This window comes from Diadema antillarum, unplaced genomic scaffold (genome assembly GCF_040938485.1).
Source record: "Diadema antillarum isolate AM-2024a unplaced genomic scaffold, OU_Dant_1.0 seq00000324_RagTag, whole genome shotgun sequence".
NCBI classification, from domain to species: Eukaryota; Metazoa; Echinodermata; class Echinoidea; order Diadematoida; family Diadematidae; genus Diadema; species Diadema antillarum.
The window spans coordinates 319,909-334,131 of record NW_027271343.1 but is presented as its reverse complement, the minus strand read 5'-3'; the positions used below and the strand labels follow the sequence as shown (position 1 = coordinate 334,131).

Below are 14,223 nucleotides of genomic sequence, written 5' to 3'. Positions count from 1 at the left end.
CTTTGACCCTTGAACTTTGACCCAATGGCTCAAAAATTCCACAGAAAATACCTTCAGGCATTGCATAAATTATGCATTCTTAAATATGGGGGAGGTGGAATAGTGAAATTTCAAGAATTTGACCCTGACCTTTGACCTTGAGCAAGTGCACCCAAGAGTTTATAGGCACAACTTACATGGATGCTACACAAAATTTTGTAGATTTCATATAGGCCTAATAGGAACCTAAAACAGTTTTTAAGTTAGGTTGTCCACAAAACTGATTACAGGCAGAAAGACTGAGGACAGACGGACGGACAACACGAAAACATAGAATGGGGCAAGTCCAAGATAAGGTCCCCTCAGAAGGCAAAATTTCATCTTTGCTCAATATTGACATGTTTGGTATCATTTTGAAGCTTATGAGTTGAAGTTTTGATTTCCATGGAGGAAAAAATTATATTACGTAAATTTATGCAAATTTCAAGGGCTTCATTTGCATAAATGTGAAATACAGCGTTACGTATGGGACATTTATAAAAATTCATATTAATTCAAAGGAAAGCAAATGATATTTGATTAATATGTGGACATAAGAAGTTCATCAAATAGTTTAACTTGGTATGAAAATTTAGGGATTATGCAAATGATTATGCAAATTAGCTCGTGTCCTATCATGAGATGTCCCATACGTAACAAATTGAGGTCATTTTTTTAGGTTTTTTCTGAAATTGCTAAGGTTATATTAATGCCCTTTTGGAAAGTTCTAATTTATTGTTTAGAGAAATTAAATACCATAGAAAAAAGAAAAAACAGTAAAAGGAATATTTTTTATTAGGCATTGAAATAATGTTACGTATGGGACAAATGCGTTACGTATGGGACATCCTCATACATAATGCATGTGAATGCATGTAGCTAGCTGGGAAGGTCTCTCAGTACACAAATGGTCAATCATCCTGAAGAAAGCATCCTAACATTGTAGCTACTTTTTGAGTTATAGACACTTTAAACAATACATGTACTTGACTGAACAATTTTCAGAAAGGGGGAGGGGAAAATGGCATAATACACCATGAAAAATCAGCATTAAAGGGATGGTATAGTTTTTTGCAGAAATGGGGATTCAGTTTTCAACATTTAATGAGATGATTGGAAACCAATTATATGAATTACTAAAGAGCATACAATCCTAAGACTAGAGGAATTCAAAGTTTAGTGATGGAGATCCAATTTGAAATGGTTGTGATATAAATATTTAAAAAGAATATAAAGTAAAATGATTTTTTTTTTTTTTTTATTGCAAGTGATACACAAATTGTCCTTATTCAGGTTTCAATAATAGCCACGACAAAATTCATGGGTATACATACTGAGGTGTGACTCAAATCAATGACCTGACTGCTAGACAGACATGTATGTATATCTACTCGATCACTGGGGTTCCACGCAGCAGGTATTCCTTATTTATAAAAATTAATATTTCTTGTGTCAAGTTGTTTTTTATTGAAACGAAATGGCAAACTGCCCTTCATCAATGGAAGTAAACACTTTAAACTATTCAATTTTTCAGTACTAACTATCCTGATAAAAATAGGGCATACATACTCAGGTTGGTCATAAAAATATAGAATATGATTGAATATGATTATGATGGTAAATATTTGGGGAATATTGTTCCCTTGTCAATCTGGATCAGTATTTGAGTAGTTTCAACTGATTCAATTTCAATAATTATGCAAAAATTTGTTTATGGGTATTTTGCAAAATTACTTTGCAAAATACCCATAAACATGTCTCTCCACACACTAAACGAATGGGGGACAAAGGGCATGCATACTCACGTTGGTCATAAAAATATAAAAATATGATTGAATATGATTAGGATGGTGAATATTTGGGGAATATTGTTTCCTTGACAATCTGGATCAGTATTTGAGTAGTTTCAACTGATTTTACTTCAATAATTATGCAAAATACCCATAAACATGGTTCTTCACACACTAAATGAATGGGGGACAAACTGTCCCATACGTAACTGTCCCATACGTAACACGTCATGTCTGTCTTTAATTAGAACCTGTAATTAGAACTTTTTGCCTTATGACACGAAACTTACCTGTGATAATCTTGAGTGTTGTGACTTTCATCACAGTGATTTACAAGTTGTAGAATGAAATACTTTCAGAGAGTTTTGAGGTTGAAAAAAATGTTCAAAAAAACAAAATTTTTCTGGTCCCATACGTAACGGCACATATTTTCTCTTCTAGAATATAATTGTGAAGGTCATTTTTCTCCATTTTTGGCATGATTATACTTCTCCTAGATATCAATCACCATGATAAAGTTTAATATGATCAAAAGCCATTAACACTATTTTTCAGGTCATAAAAGTCTCTGAATGTCCCATACGTAACGCGCGTGTTATCTTGGACTTGCCCAATGCCTCCAGTGACACTTTGTGGCAGAGGCACAAAAAGATGAGGTTATCTTGAACTTTGCATGTGAATGTCATAGCCACATATTACATTTCTACTAGGGAAGGAAGAGGGAAATGAGGAATGGCCAGGGTGAGGGGTGATCATTTAATCCAAAAATTGACCAGGCTCCAATAGGCACATTATATTCATTAGATGGGTTGGATAATAGATGGATTTCATGAAAAAGAAAACTTTTTGTAGAGAGGTTAACCTAAAGTATATTTTCTAAAACTATTCAATATTTTGTAATACTAAAACTGATATTTGTGACTGAAAGCTGAATATAATAATAATAATAATAATGATAAATCAGAGTGAATAATTCACACAACTGCTTTAATTTCATATGAGGACAGCGGAAATCAGAGCATCGAAAGACAAGTGTCTGACAACACAATACACTCTCAAATGTAGGCCTATCAAACGTCTTGAGAATTTCACACAAAAACTTCATAAGACATGTGACGTGTGAAAAATTTGGTACAATGGTTAAAAGTTGTTGGAGATTTACAATCTCTTCTTTTCATCTTTTGGCATTGTGTACATTGTAGGCCTACTGGAACCAGCATGTGAACTAGTAAGATTAAAGAATAAAATCGACACATAGTGTCTACAAATTCAGGGCTCAACACATTTTTCTTAAATAGTGGCCCATTCAGGCCACTGAAGACTTTTAATTTTATTATCATGAAATCTGATATTTTGGTGGCCTGAAAAAAAGAAATGTAGTGGCCCAAACATATGACAACCCATTCTGAATCTTTTTATAGTATAATTCTTAGTGCCCAATTTAAAATACTGAATCAGGACACACACCAAAATAAAACTTTAGACTTTAAAATCTTTAAAATCTTTAGACCAGGTCAAGCCTTTTTGAAAATTTGGATAGCCCACACCCAACAAAAGTTTTTAGTATTAGTGGCCCCAGGCCAGGCCATATGGGCCACTGCTAAAAATGTCGAGCCCTGTATAAATTCTATATGTTTAGATCACTCGTAAGTAACACCAGCCCTCCGTTGAGTATAATTGACCACTATTTAAGTTGCACGTGGGTACGATGGACTCGGCTGAACCGACACCTACCACACGCTACCACCACAAGCACTGGCACCAGCAGTACTGCCAGTAGCCTACCTCGTAATAAATACACATACACACCCTGGTGTTGCAAGACTTGCATGAGACCACTAGCACTATGTACCACACAACACGTATTTTAAAGGCAATCAACTTACTATAAAACAAATCGTCCTTGACTCTTCCCCTTCGTTTGGGTACGCAAATCATTCCTCCCTTCGGCTAATGGTTTCCTGATATACAAAACTGATACGCTTCAACATACTGTCAGCTCCAGATCAATGCGATATATCCGTGAATTTGTCCTCCTTCACCAGCCACTTTCAAAGTCCCACAGTGTTACAGGAGTACGGTGGATGGGTAACGTAAACAAGCAAGTAAGTAGCGGTGGTTGCAGGGCTGGCTACTGCTGGAGGCAGAGAGAGCTTCGCGTGTCTCGACCGTTTTCACGCCGGCTGAGCTGCCTGGGCGCGGGCGTACCCGACACAACGAGAGCGAAAGGCGTGGGCACAATCCGCTCAGTAATGGTACAGTGGTCTTGTGTAAACTTGGTACTTTGGAAGAAAAGTTTTGAAGTTATTTGCTGCCATCTCTCGTTATCTGTACAGACAGTCGTCAAGGCCTACTCGGTCTGTGTGATATGCATAATTATAATGGCGATAGGCCTGAGGAGTGATTTTACGCTGGGTCTATGGGTTTATCTGCTGTCTGTGTTGAGGGTTGCTTTGAATTTATGCTGTATGGTGGAGTCATTTAATTATTTAGGCCCCAGGAAACTTGATTTCACGTTGACTTAGGAAAAGTTAGTCTTTTGGGTTGTTTAATATTTACTTGTTCAAAATTTTAAGGTTTATTTGTTCATAATATGTTTTTGGTGTTGTTTTTATTTTCATTGACTTTCTGGATCATTTAGGCCTTATCAGGTGAAAGTGGAGTAGGCTCCTAAGCCTTTGCCGAAAATAAAATATGTAGAAAAAAAATAAAAGTCTTCATATAGATCTATATTTTCAACTTTCCAAAATTATCAGTTGAAAATAGTATTCATATGGCATTTCAATCTATCTTTTTAACAAAATATGGATAAAATTGATTTTACTGTACTCATGTACTATATCTAGAACATAACATTTCTACCGTGCGCGAAAAATTCAAATGTATTATGACAAATATAGAATAAGACAGAATGAAAAATGAGAAACTGCCTTTGTATATAATTTATTTTCTGTGCTATTCCTGTTTGATTTGGGGGATCTCCCTATCACATCTTATTTATATAAGCGATATGGGACAGTTTGTGTTTTGTTGTTGTTGTTGTTGTTGTTGTTGTTGTAGTTTTCTCCATTGCAAACCAGTCTCTATTTTGTATGCAAACCAAAGTGGGTTTATACAGCCCTTGAAGAAATGCATTTTTCACGAGCTTTCAAAAAACGAACAAAACAAAACAAAATCAAAACGTGTTGCACTCTCTGTCATGCAAATTGAGCACTAACATCTCATAATGTTACCCACATGATGCCTGACGTACACCCCCCCCCCCCTCCACCTCCCGCCCCATTTTTTTTCTTTTGTTATTTGAATTTATATGGCGTTTATCCACTCCCATCCACTCCCACTCCCAGTCTGGTTTCCAGACTCTTTTATATATTACAGTGTATTATAGTCCCTCAGCACAAAATGCGCCCTCCATCCTCTGCGGAGTCGACGTTAGAGGGCGTTAATATACTGGGAAGCAATGACGGTCTGGAAGCCAGAACACGCCCCTCCCCCCCCCCCCCCCCCACACACATTTTGTTTTGTTTTTGTTTATGCTTCATCTTTACTGATTTCATTCAAATCAAACACGGATTAAGCTATATCATTTCATTTCATTTATTAGGTTTCCACACAAATCATACAGTAATGTTTTTACAACATAATGACAATGTAAAGTGAAACATAAATTATAAGTTATAAGTTCAGTATAACAATAACATACAAAAAGCATTTACATAGCGCAAAATCAGTTGAAATTATTCTAAAGGGTACATTCATTACGGATAAATGAAATTCTGTGTGGAGGTAACCTACATAAAACAAAATTTAATGCTTGGAGGAGTAGGTTCCCCGAAAGAAAATCAACACAGGCTGTTACACACACACACACACACACACACACATACACACACACACAAAGAGAAGAGAATGGGAAAGAGGAAGAGGAGAATTCATCAACTAGACCGTCATAGAGACAATAATGTGAAGGAAACCCCCTCAATCTTTGACTAAATTCATTTTTTTTAATCCCCCCCCCCCCGATTCATTTCTGAATTCTAAAGCATTAAGGGATATGTAAGTGCGATCTGAGTGTACACACACACACGGTACGACGGAGGGTCAAGGTGACCTTGTTTTCCCTGCAATGTTACTACATAGTGTACAGTGTATACATAGCCATGTATTGTATATGTACGGTGTGCAAAGACGGTACTTCACCCCATAAAAGTGACCTCATTTTCCTTAATTTCGAGTGAGAGAATGCAATCCCTTTTTGAACTGATAGATTATACAGAGGCCCGTTGTTTAAAGATGAGAAAAGAGTACAGTCTTCCACGAGAAGACGAGAATTCATGTGATGTTCATGTGACAGCCATACAGATAATTCCATATGTGGGACTGGTATTTACGCAGTATAACGATCTCGAGTTACGCCAAATGTGAAATCCATATTCATGAGTGTTATAATAAATTGAATGGGTTGAAGTTGTTTCTCACAACAATTATGATTATTAAGCAAGATATTTTCAGGATAAATGCTAGTTTTTGTTATTTCAACACCAGATTCCCCATGGTAGATTTGAATCTCCCGCAGTACAAGTACGATGCGTGCGCAATTTGTTCCCCATAAATATTAATTAGTTCGCGGGTGTCGTATTACATAACATTGCACCAATGGTAATTTCGGATCGGCCCGAGGGTATATAAAGGGGTCGCCTGAATGAGAAAATTTGTCTTGTCGAGAGATAAGGCGTTTGGTACAGTTAGAAGAGAAAGAAGAAGAAAACAGACTACAGCCTCTAAACAGATTTAAACAGTTGAATTGTTTTCCCATTTCTCCCTACAGTTAGCGAATCCCCATTCAACGTGAGTAGAAATGTCCTCATATATTTTGCTGTTAGGATTATTGTCAGTGCATATAATTATACAGATAAAATATAAGATAGTAAGTATTTGATTTTGCAGTCAGAATTATGACAAGAAACTCTGTTAAATCTTTCATGGAATATTTTGATTGAGTGATGAAGAGATAGAATTTGTGGAATATTTTGTTGTCTATTCTGTGTATTTTGCAAAGAAGTGGATACATGACAGTATGTAAAATATAGCAAGTTAACAGAAATGATTAAGTCATGAGAAGTTTTGTATTTTGGTACATTCATAAATTTATTGGGAATTCTCTCTTCTTTTCATTTGTAGGGCTTTACACCAAACATTTCTGAGATCGCAAATTAAATAGCCATGATGGTTACTTACGTGCTGCGTTCAGCAGTGACGTAGAATTGGTACGTTAGGTCAAGCGTACATCCCGTTGCATTATGCAACAAACGAATCAAATATGTTGTTGTTGTCTAATTATTAATGTACACACTGTTGCTTTATGCAACAACTAGAAATGTTAATGAGAATTTAGTGAACACCGTACGTTGCTTATGCCACAAAACAGAGATATGTTATAAACAGATGCAGCAACCAGATATATGTCAATGCTAATAATATGCTATGTGATAGAATTCTAGAGAGGATATTCTCCAGTGTCGGTGTAAATTGTAGAAATTCCAGTCATGAGCGATTATATCAGTGACGGATACATTGATGATGATATCTTAATATGTGAGGTTGTCCGTTGTTATGTGATTGAGTTAGTTGGAGATAGTTGTTAGTTGTTCTCGTTTTCAAATAGTTGGTTTTCAGTTATTGAATTTCTTTTGGATGGTAGTAGAAACAATGACAAGAAAATGCTCGTAGAGCTTAGTAGTAAGTTATGTCATGTCTGATGAAGGTCAGTCATTGAGTACTGTATGTCAGGAGTCGTGATATAAAATGGAATAATAATGGTTAGGGTTAGGGGAAACAGTTAGGAATAAGAAGTATTGTCGTTATGTATTTGCTGTTGCTTACTTGACAAGCTCAGACAGTGAGGGCCGAGGCCACAAGTTAGTATACGAACTGTGATTGCGTAGAGGAAAGCTTTTTATGTTGTTAGCCTGAATAATTGTCTATATAGGGGATGAGTTCCTGCGGCTGTATAGATAATTTTGGAGTTGAAGGTGTACCGGTTATTAGCTAGGCTCGCACCGACATAGTGAGTGGGGTCAGAAGCTAGGAGTGGTTGTTTGGTTTTATTGCTCGGAGAAGAGGGGGAACGTGGATCTGGAATTTCGTATAAGGCAGAACGTGATGTGTGGGGTTACAATTTTATTAGGTTGGATACTTTATTGGCTGGGACGTGATGGTTTATGTAACATGGGTTACAGAGGATAACGCATAAAGTCAAGCTAGTTACGCCAGATAAGAACCAATGATCCTGGAATCATTGTGGAGCGTAGTTTGTCGGTTTAAGAGCATGAACAATTACATCGACCCAATACAACTCTACAGAGTATAAATGTAGTTTTTATTGATAGGGAAATATCTAGTATTATTATTTCAGGTGGGAATAAAATGACTAAAGTATAGAAAGTGTAGGGAAGATTTAACTTATAACAGATAGGGTTATTATAGAGATTATAAGGTATCCTGTAGTTATTATAAGGTGTACACTGACATGGCTCTTAAGTCTCATATTCTTGACATGGCTCTTATATTCTCGACATGGCTCTATCTCAAAATGTATATTGTGTAAAATGAATTTATTATTGATGATTGTTTATTGGAGGATGTTGAGATTGCCTCCAGAATTAAAGTTCCGTTGAACTTTACCCAAATTCTCAGACAATGATTTATTTCCCTTGTCCGATACACACGTGAATGTGAAGTTGTTGAGTTTGTGATGTGATGTGAAGTGCTTGTAAAGTCAAGTTTTAATAGATATGATATCTGTGTGTCTACAGTAGTAAGGAGTTGTTGGCAGAATGAATGGTGATGTAGAATGGTGCAGATTAGTATGGTACAGGAAATTAGTTGTTGGTTATAAACAAAAAAAAAAAAAAAAAACCCTCGTAGACTTCGAGAAAAAACAGTCATCGATTGAACAACTCGTGCTACATCTACATAACAATTCAACATCTACAGTTGATAGTTAGCTACATATGTAGAAACGCTACTAGGAGACCTATAGGAAGATGTATGGATGTACAGTGATAAGAGAGTGAGGTCGTGTTTGTCATGTGTGCATTGAAATGTGGATTCCGTGTTAGTACACTGTTCTAGATCTTGAGACTGCCCCAAGGATAACTTGTATGACGCGAGTGCAATGTATGATGTAGACTCTACGTGCAGTGCAGTGTCAGTGAGTGATTAACGATAGCTACAAGAACACCAGTATCAGTACGTAAATTCCTTAATTTATAGAGAATGAATTGAATCCATAGCTTATCATAGTCTAGAAATGATCATTCACAAATAGGCATACAAATATCACAGTCTACTTACCATACTGAGGAAATAACACGATTCTTTGATATTCACGGTCAGTGGTGATCCACACTCCACAGTTCTGCACCTACGCGTAGCTAGCTCACATGTGATGTACGAATCAAGTAGTTCGCGCGGTTTGAGATCACGTGATCATGGTGTTGTAGCAGGTACTCAAAACACTCGGTTCCAACGAACATGCTCAGTGACAATGACATTACCATCCTCACGATCAGATAACGGTCAGACTCTCGTTAGTGTAACAGTGTTGTCATAACATTGATAACTGGAGTAGTAGAACACTCCTGAATAAGGTTCGTTAATTCCTTTTAAAGATTAACTGGTGGCAGCAATTTAGTATGATTATAGGTCTCTGACTCCCCATGTCACATTTGTATTAGTGGCAGCCAGAAGGATTCATTTCTTTCTCTCCCCCCCCCCCCCCCCCCCTCTCGCGTGACATATTTTTGGTGCCAAAGCGGTGGGATGGTTAATATAATTCCTTGTTTTGATAAGCAAGGATGGTGTTCTTTGCATTAGGTATACCTAAGACTTAAATTCTAGACTCGTAGAGTATAGAATAAATTGTATTGATTATAATAGTGTATCAGAGCAGTAGAAGTGGTATTTCAGCTTGCAGAGAATAGGCTAGCTTTGAAGTTCTTGGATGGTTCAGAATATTTTTCGGTGGAAGCGTCATAATAGGATTCCTATAGACAGCTTGTTGGTAAGGTTACATTATTGGATGTTAGGTAACGAAAGTGCAAGATAAGACTAAAGAGGTTACTGAAGGAAAATTAAAGCAAATGGAACAGAAATGGTAGTAGAGGAAGAAGAATGTGAGATTGTGTATCTATGGTGTAGACTAATATGTGTTAGACTTTGTATTGTCTTATGAGGAAACTAGTTGTGAATAGTTATCAGGAAGGAGCCTGATTAGCTAGTGAATATATTGGGTAATTCAGTCAAAGGAGCACTGTGGTTACTTAATATGAAATTATAGGTTATGGTTGCTATGGTAACTATTACTTGTTGTGTCTATTGTGAGGTCAAATTAGTAAACTAACAGGAGGAAGCCTGGTTAGTAGAGTTAGTATTGGGTAATGTAGTCGAGAGAGTACTGCAGTTACTTGATATAACTTGTGGAGAAGTAAATGTTAAGTGTTGATGTGGTATGTGTGTGTTTCAGTGTGTATAATTCATCGTGTGTATCGAACTACAGTCTGGAATGGGACATTAAATAGAGACCAGTTGAGAATTGTATATATGTGTTGAGAGCCATTTAATACATGTAATGAATGTGTACACTAAGGAGATTTACTCCTTGAACATTGTAAGGGTATGTACGCTTGACAATTATAAGGATGAGAATTACAACAGAAAACTCATTCGAAAATAGAACAGAAAATGTTAGCAATTATTTGTAAAATAACATTAAAGGAACTAAGATGGTGGAGCCTGCCGTTCCTACTGGATTACAGTCTGATACTATGGCGGCTGGCGACAAAACAGTTGTTGATAGTGGTGGGGTTGCTCGATGGGCAGTAGATGCACCAGATCCAGAGATAGCGGTCCGTGCGAATGAATACGGTGACGCGATTCCAGCCGATCACAGGGTTGTCTACACTCCACAAGAGTACAGCCAGTTGCCAAATTATGTATCCAGCAGACAGACTACAGCTGAGCAAACTCGTCCAGGTTTCCAAGGAGGTCATCATCGCGATATTTTACCAGATAAATTTGCAGGAAAAATTTTGTGGGCAGACTATTACAGCCATTTCTGTGTTTGCATGAAGTTGAATGGGTGGACAGACAGAGAAGCTGCACAGTTTTTGGCATCGCGACTCCAGGGGCCTGCATTGAAAGTGCTACATAATCTTCCAGATGGTGAACAGATATCATTTCGTGAGTTGGTTACTCAACTTGAGCGTCGTTTTGGACCAGGGCAAGAAGCTGAGAATTTCATGTTGGAACTGCGCATGAGGCGTAGACAGAAAGATGAATCCGTTCAACAGCTTGGACAGGCAATCAGAGATCTTACCAGTTTAGCGTATCCAGAGATGTCAAGTGATGTTCGCGAACGACTGGCCAAGACACATTTCTCCGAGGCAATTGATGATGCAGAAATTAGAGCTGCCATTTTTCGTGCTCGTCCCAAAACGTTGAATGAAGCAATCACAGCTGCACTCGCAACAGAGTCGTTTCTTCATGCTGAAAGAGCGAGAGAGAGAATCAGGGGACCTCGTCATGTTCGGGCAGTGGAGAGTAACAGTCCAGCACCTGCAGATGAGAAGATGAAGAGAGAGATACAAGAGTTGAAGCAGAATCTGAATGATGTTATCTCGATGATGAAACAGTTGAATCAGTCAAGAATCAAGTGTTACAACTGTGGTGAATATGGACATATGAGTACAGTCTGTACCAAACCAAAGGGAAACTACTTGGGGCCTACTCGAAGGACCGCGGGGCGGCCAGACAGTCATACAGGTCCACGCAATTAGAGTCACAGGATGTTGAGAGAAATCCAGTTGTTTGTACAGTACGTGACGTTAATCCTGCGATGTATGTTCCAGTAAAGTTTGGAAATGAGACTAGGCATCTATTGATTGATACAGGATCTACAATTACTATTGTGTCTATGACTGCATTGAATGAGACTCATCCATTACAGACATTAGAGATTTGTGATACAGATACCCAGTTGCTGCAAGCAAATGGAGCTCCCATTGGTGTGTATGGAGAAACTACAATCAAGATGAAGTTCGGAGAACAAGAGTACGAAGTAGTTGTGGTGATAGCTGATATACAGGTGGACGGTATTATCGGCATGGATTTCTTACAGAAGACAAGTACCAAAATCAACTGTGACCAGATGTTTGTGAAAATTCAAGATGAAATCATCTCATGTACAGATCGTCATGGAAACAAGCTTGTGATGATGGTCAACCAGTCTGAAGTACCAGAGCATATGACAGACATTTACACAAGAGCTAAACACAGTATCGATGACAAGTACCATTCTAGTGTGGCTGCTCTACTCAGTGAGTACAGTGATGTATTCTCCAAAGGTGATCATGATATTGGAAGGACTGACAAAATCAAGCACAGTATCCACACACAGTGTGCAGCACCAATACGACAGAGACCGAGACGCAATCCAATAGGGCAGAGAGAAGAGATAGAGAAACAGATTGAAGACATGTTACAGCGTGGAATCATTAAGCCATCAATCAGTCCATGGTCATCTCCCATTGTGTTAGTAGACAAGAAAGATGGATCCAAGCGGTTCTGCATTGATTACAGACTTCTTAATGAGCACACAGTAAAAGACTCCTTTCCCCTACCAAGCATTGCTGACTCACTAGATGCATTACAAGGTGCAAGTACTTTTGTACATTAGACTTAACAGCTGGGTATTGGCAAGTTCCCCTAGATGAAGACGCCAAGTTGAAATCTGCATTCGTAGTACCAGGAGGATTGTACCAGTTCGAGGTTATGCCTTTTGGACTTTGCAATGCACCATCTACTTTCGAGAGATTGATGGAGAACATCTTCAGTGGATTACAGTGGAAAATACTCCTCATCTATCTCGATGATGTAATTGTGTTCGGTCCTACAGTACTAGAAGTAATTGCCAGGTTGGAAATAGTACTACAGCGACTGAGAGATGCCAACCTAAAGCTCAAGCCAAAGAAATGTCATCTTTTCCAGACAGAAGTACTCTACTTGGGGCATATCGTGTCATCTGATGGTGTAAAGACAGATCCAGCAAAGATTGAAGCTGTGAAATCATGGCCGACACCTACCAGCCAGACAGAAGTGCGTAGTTTTCTAGGATTAGCATCCTATTACAGGAGATTCATTCTCAACTTCTCTGACGTAGTCAAACCTCTGACCAATCTGACCAAGAAGGAACAGCCGTTCATATGGACATCAGAGTGTGACGAAGCGTTCAACACAATGAAAGAGATGCTGACGACAGCTCCAATTCTAGCCTATCCCCAACTTGACATTGATTTCATTCTCGACACAGATGCCAGTAATTATGCCATAGGTGCTGTGCTTTCTCAGGAGCAAGATGGAAATGAGAGAGTAATCGCCTATGCAAGCAAGACTCTAAATCGAGCAGAACAGAATTATTGCGTCACCAGACGTGAACTTTTAGCTGTGGTGTACTTTCTGAAGTATTTCAGACACTATCTCTATGGACAGCGAGTAACAGTGAGAACAGATCACAGTGCATTACGTTGGTTGTTAGACTTTAAAGATCCAGAGGGACAGTTAGCTAGATGGTTAGAAGTAATTACACAGTATCAACTTACCATTGAGCACAGACCTGGGAGATCCCATTCCAATGCAGATGGACTTTCACGGCGACCTTGCAAGCAGTGTAAAAGAGTGCTGTGATATGATGCTAGTTTGCTTATTCCGACAACAGTTGGTCTGAAGGAGCGAACTTCTGCGATGATGCAAACAGAGATGATGCCTCGTAGAATCTGATTTGAGGAACGTGTAGAAGTAACAGTAGAGTAATAAATTAAGTGTTGTGTTACAATTTGTTGGATAGTTGGTGTTACTATTTTGATGGATTATCCTTGTATATATAGGAAGATGATAACAGATGTGAGCAGTCATTAGGCAACATGACAGCAAAGCATCAGAATTTTGAGAAGATTCAAGCCATTAACTTCTCATCGATTTCTAATGAGGAGATAAGACAGGCACAGTTACAGGACAGTGATATAAAGCATGTACTGAGGTGGAAAGAGACAAGTGAAAATAGACCTAGCTGGAAGGAAATTTCACATCTTTCTTCCGCAACCAAGACATATTGGGTGCACTGGAACTTATTACAGATACAAGAAGGAGTTCTCATGAGGAAATGGGAATCTGCTGATGGGAAAGAAGTGACATGGAAAATTGTACTTCCCAAGTCAATGCGTTCTACTATATTACAAGAGTTACACAGTTCCATCACAGCAGGACATCTTGGAGTGAACAAGTTGCTTCATAAAGTACAGAGAAGGTACTACTGGGTTGGCCTTGCTGCTGATGTCAGACTGTGGGTAAAAAGATG

General features: G+C 38.2%; 1 protein-coding gene across 3 annotated transcripts in view; it reads right to left on the bottom strand.

Annotated features, from left to right (window-relative positions):
- LOC139730641 (synaptotagmin-7-like) overlaps positions 1-3,883 on the bottom strand; it is a 283,452-nt gene extending 279,569 nt beyond the window's left edge. For all 3 annotated transcript variants that reach the window (XM_071641498.1, XM_071641499.1, XM_071641501.1), the window contains exon 1: positions 3,695-3,883. The gene's annotated coding sequence lies outside the window, so the exon portion shown is untranslated. The remainder of the gene's footprint in view (positions 1-3,694) is intronic.
- Positions 3,884-14,223: the final 10,340 nt, after the last annotated feature.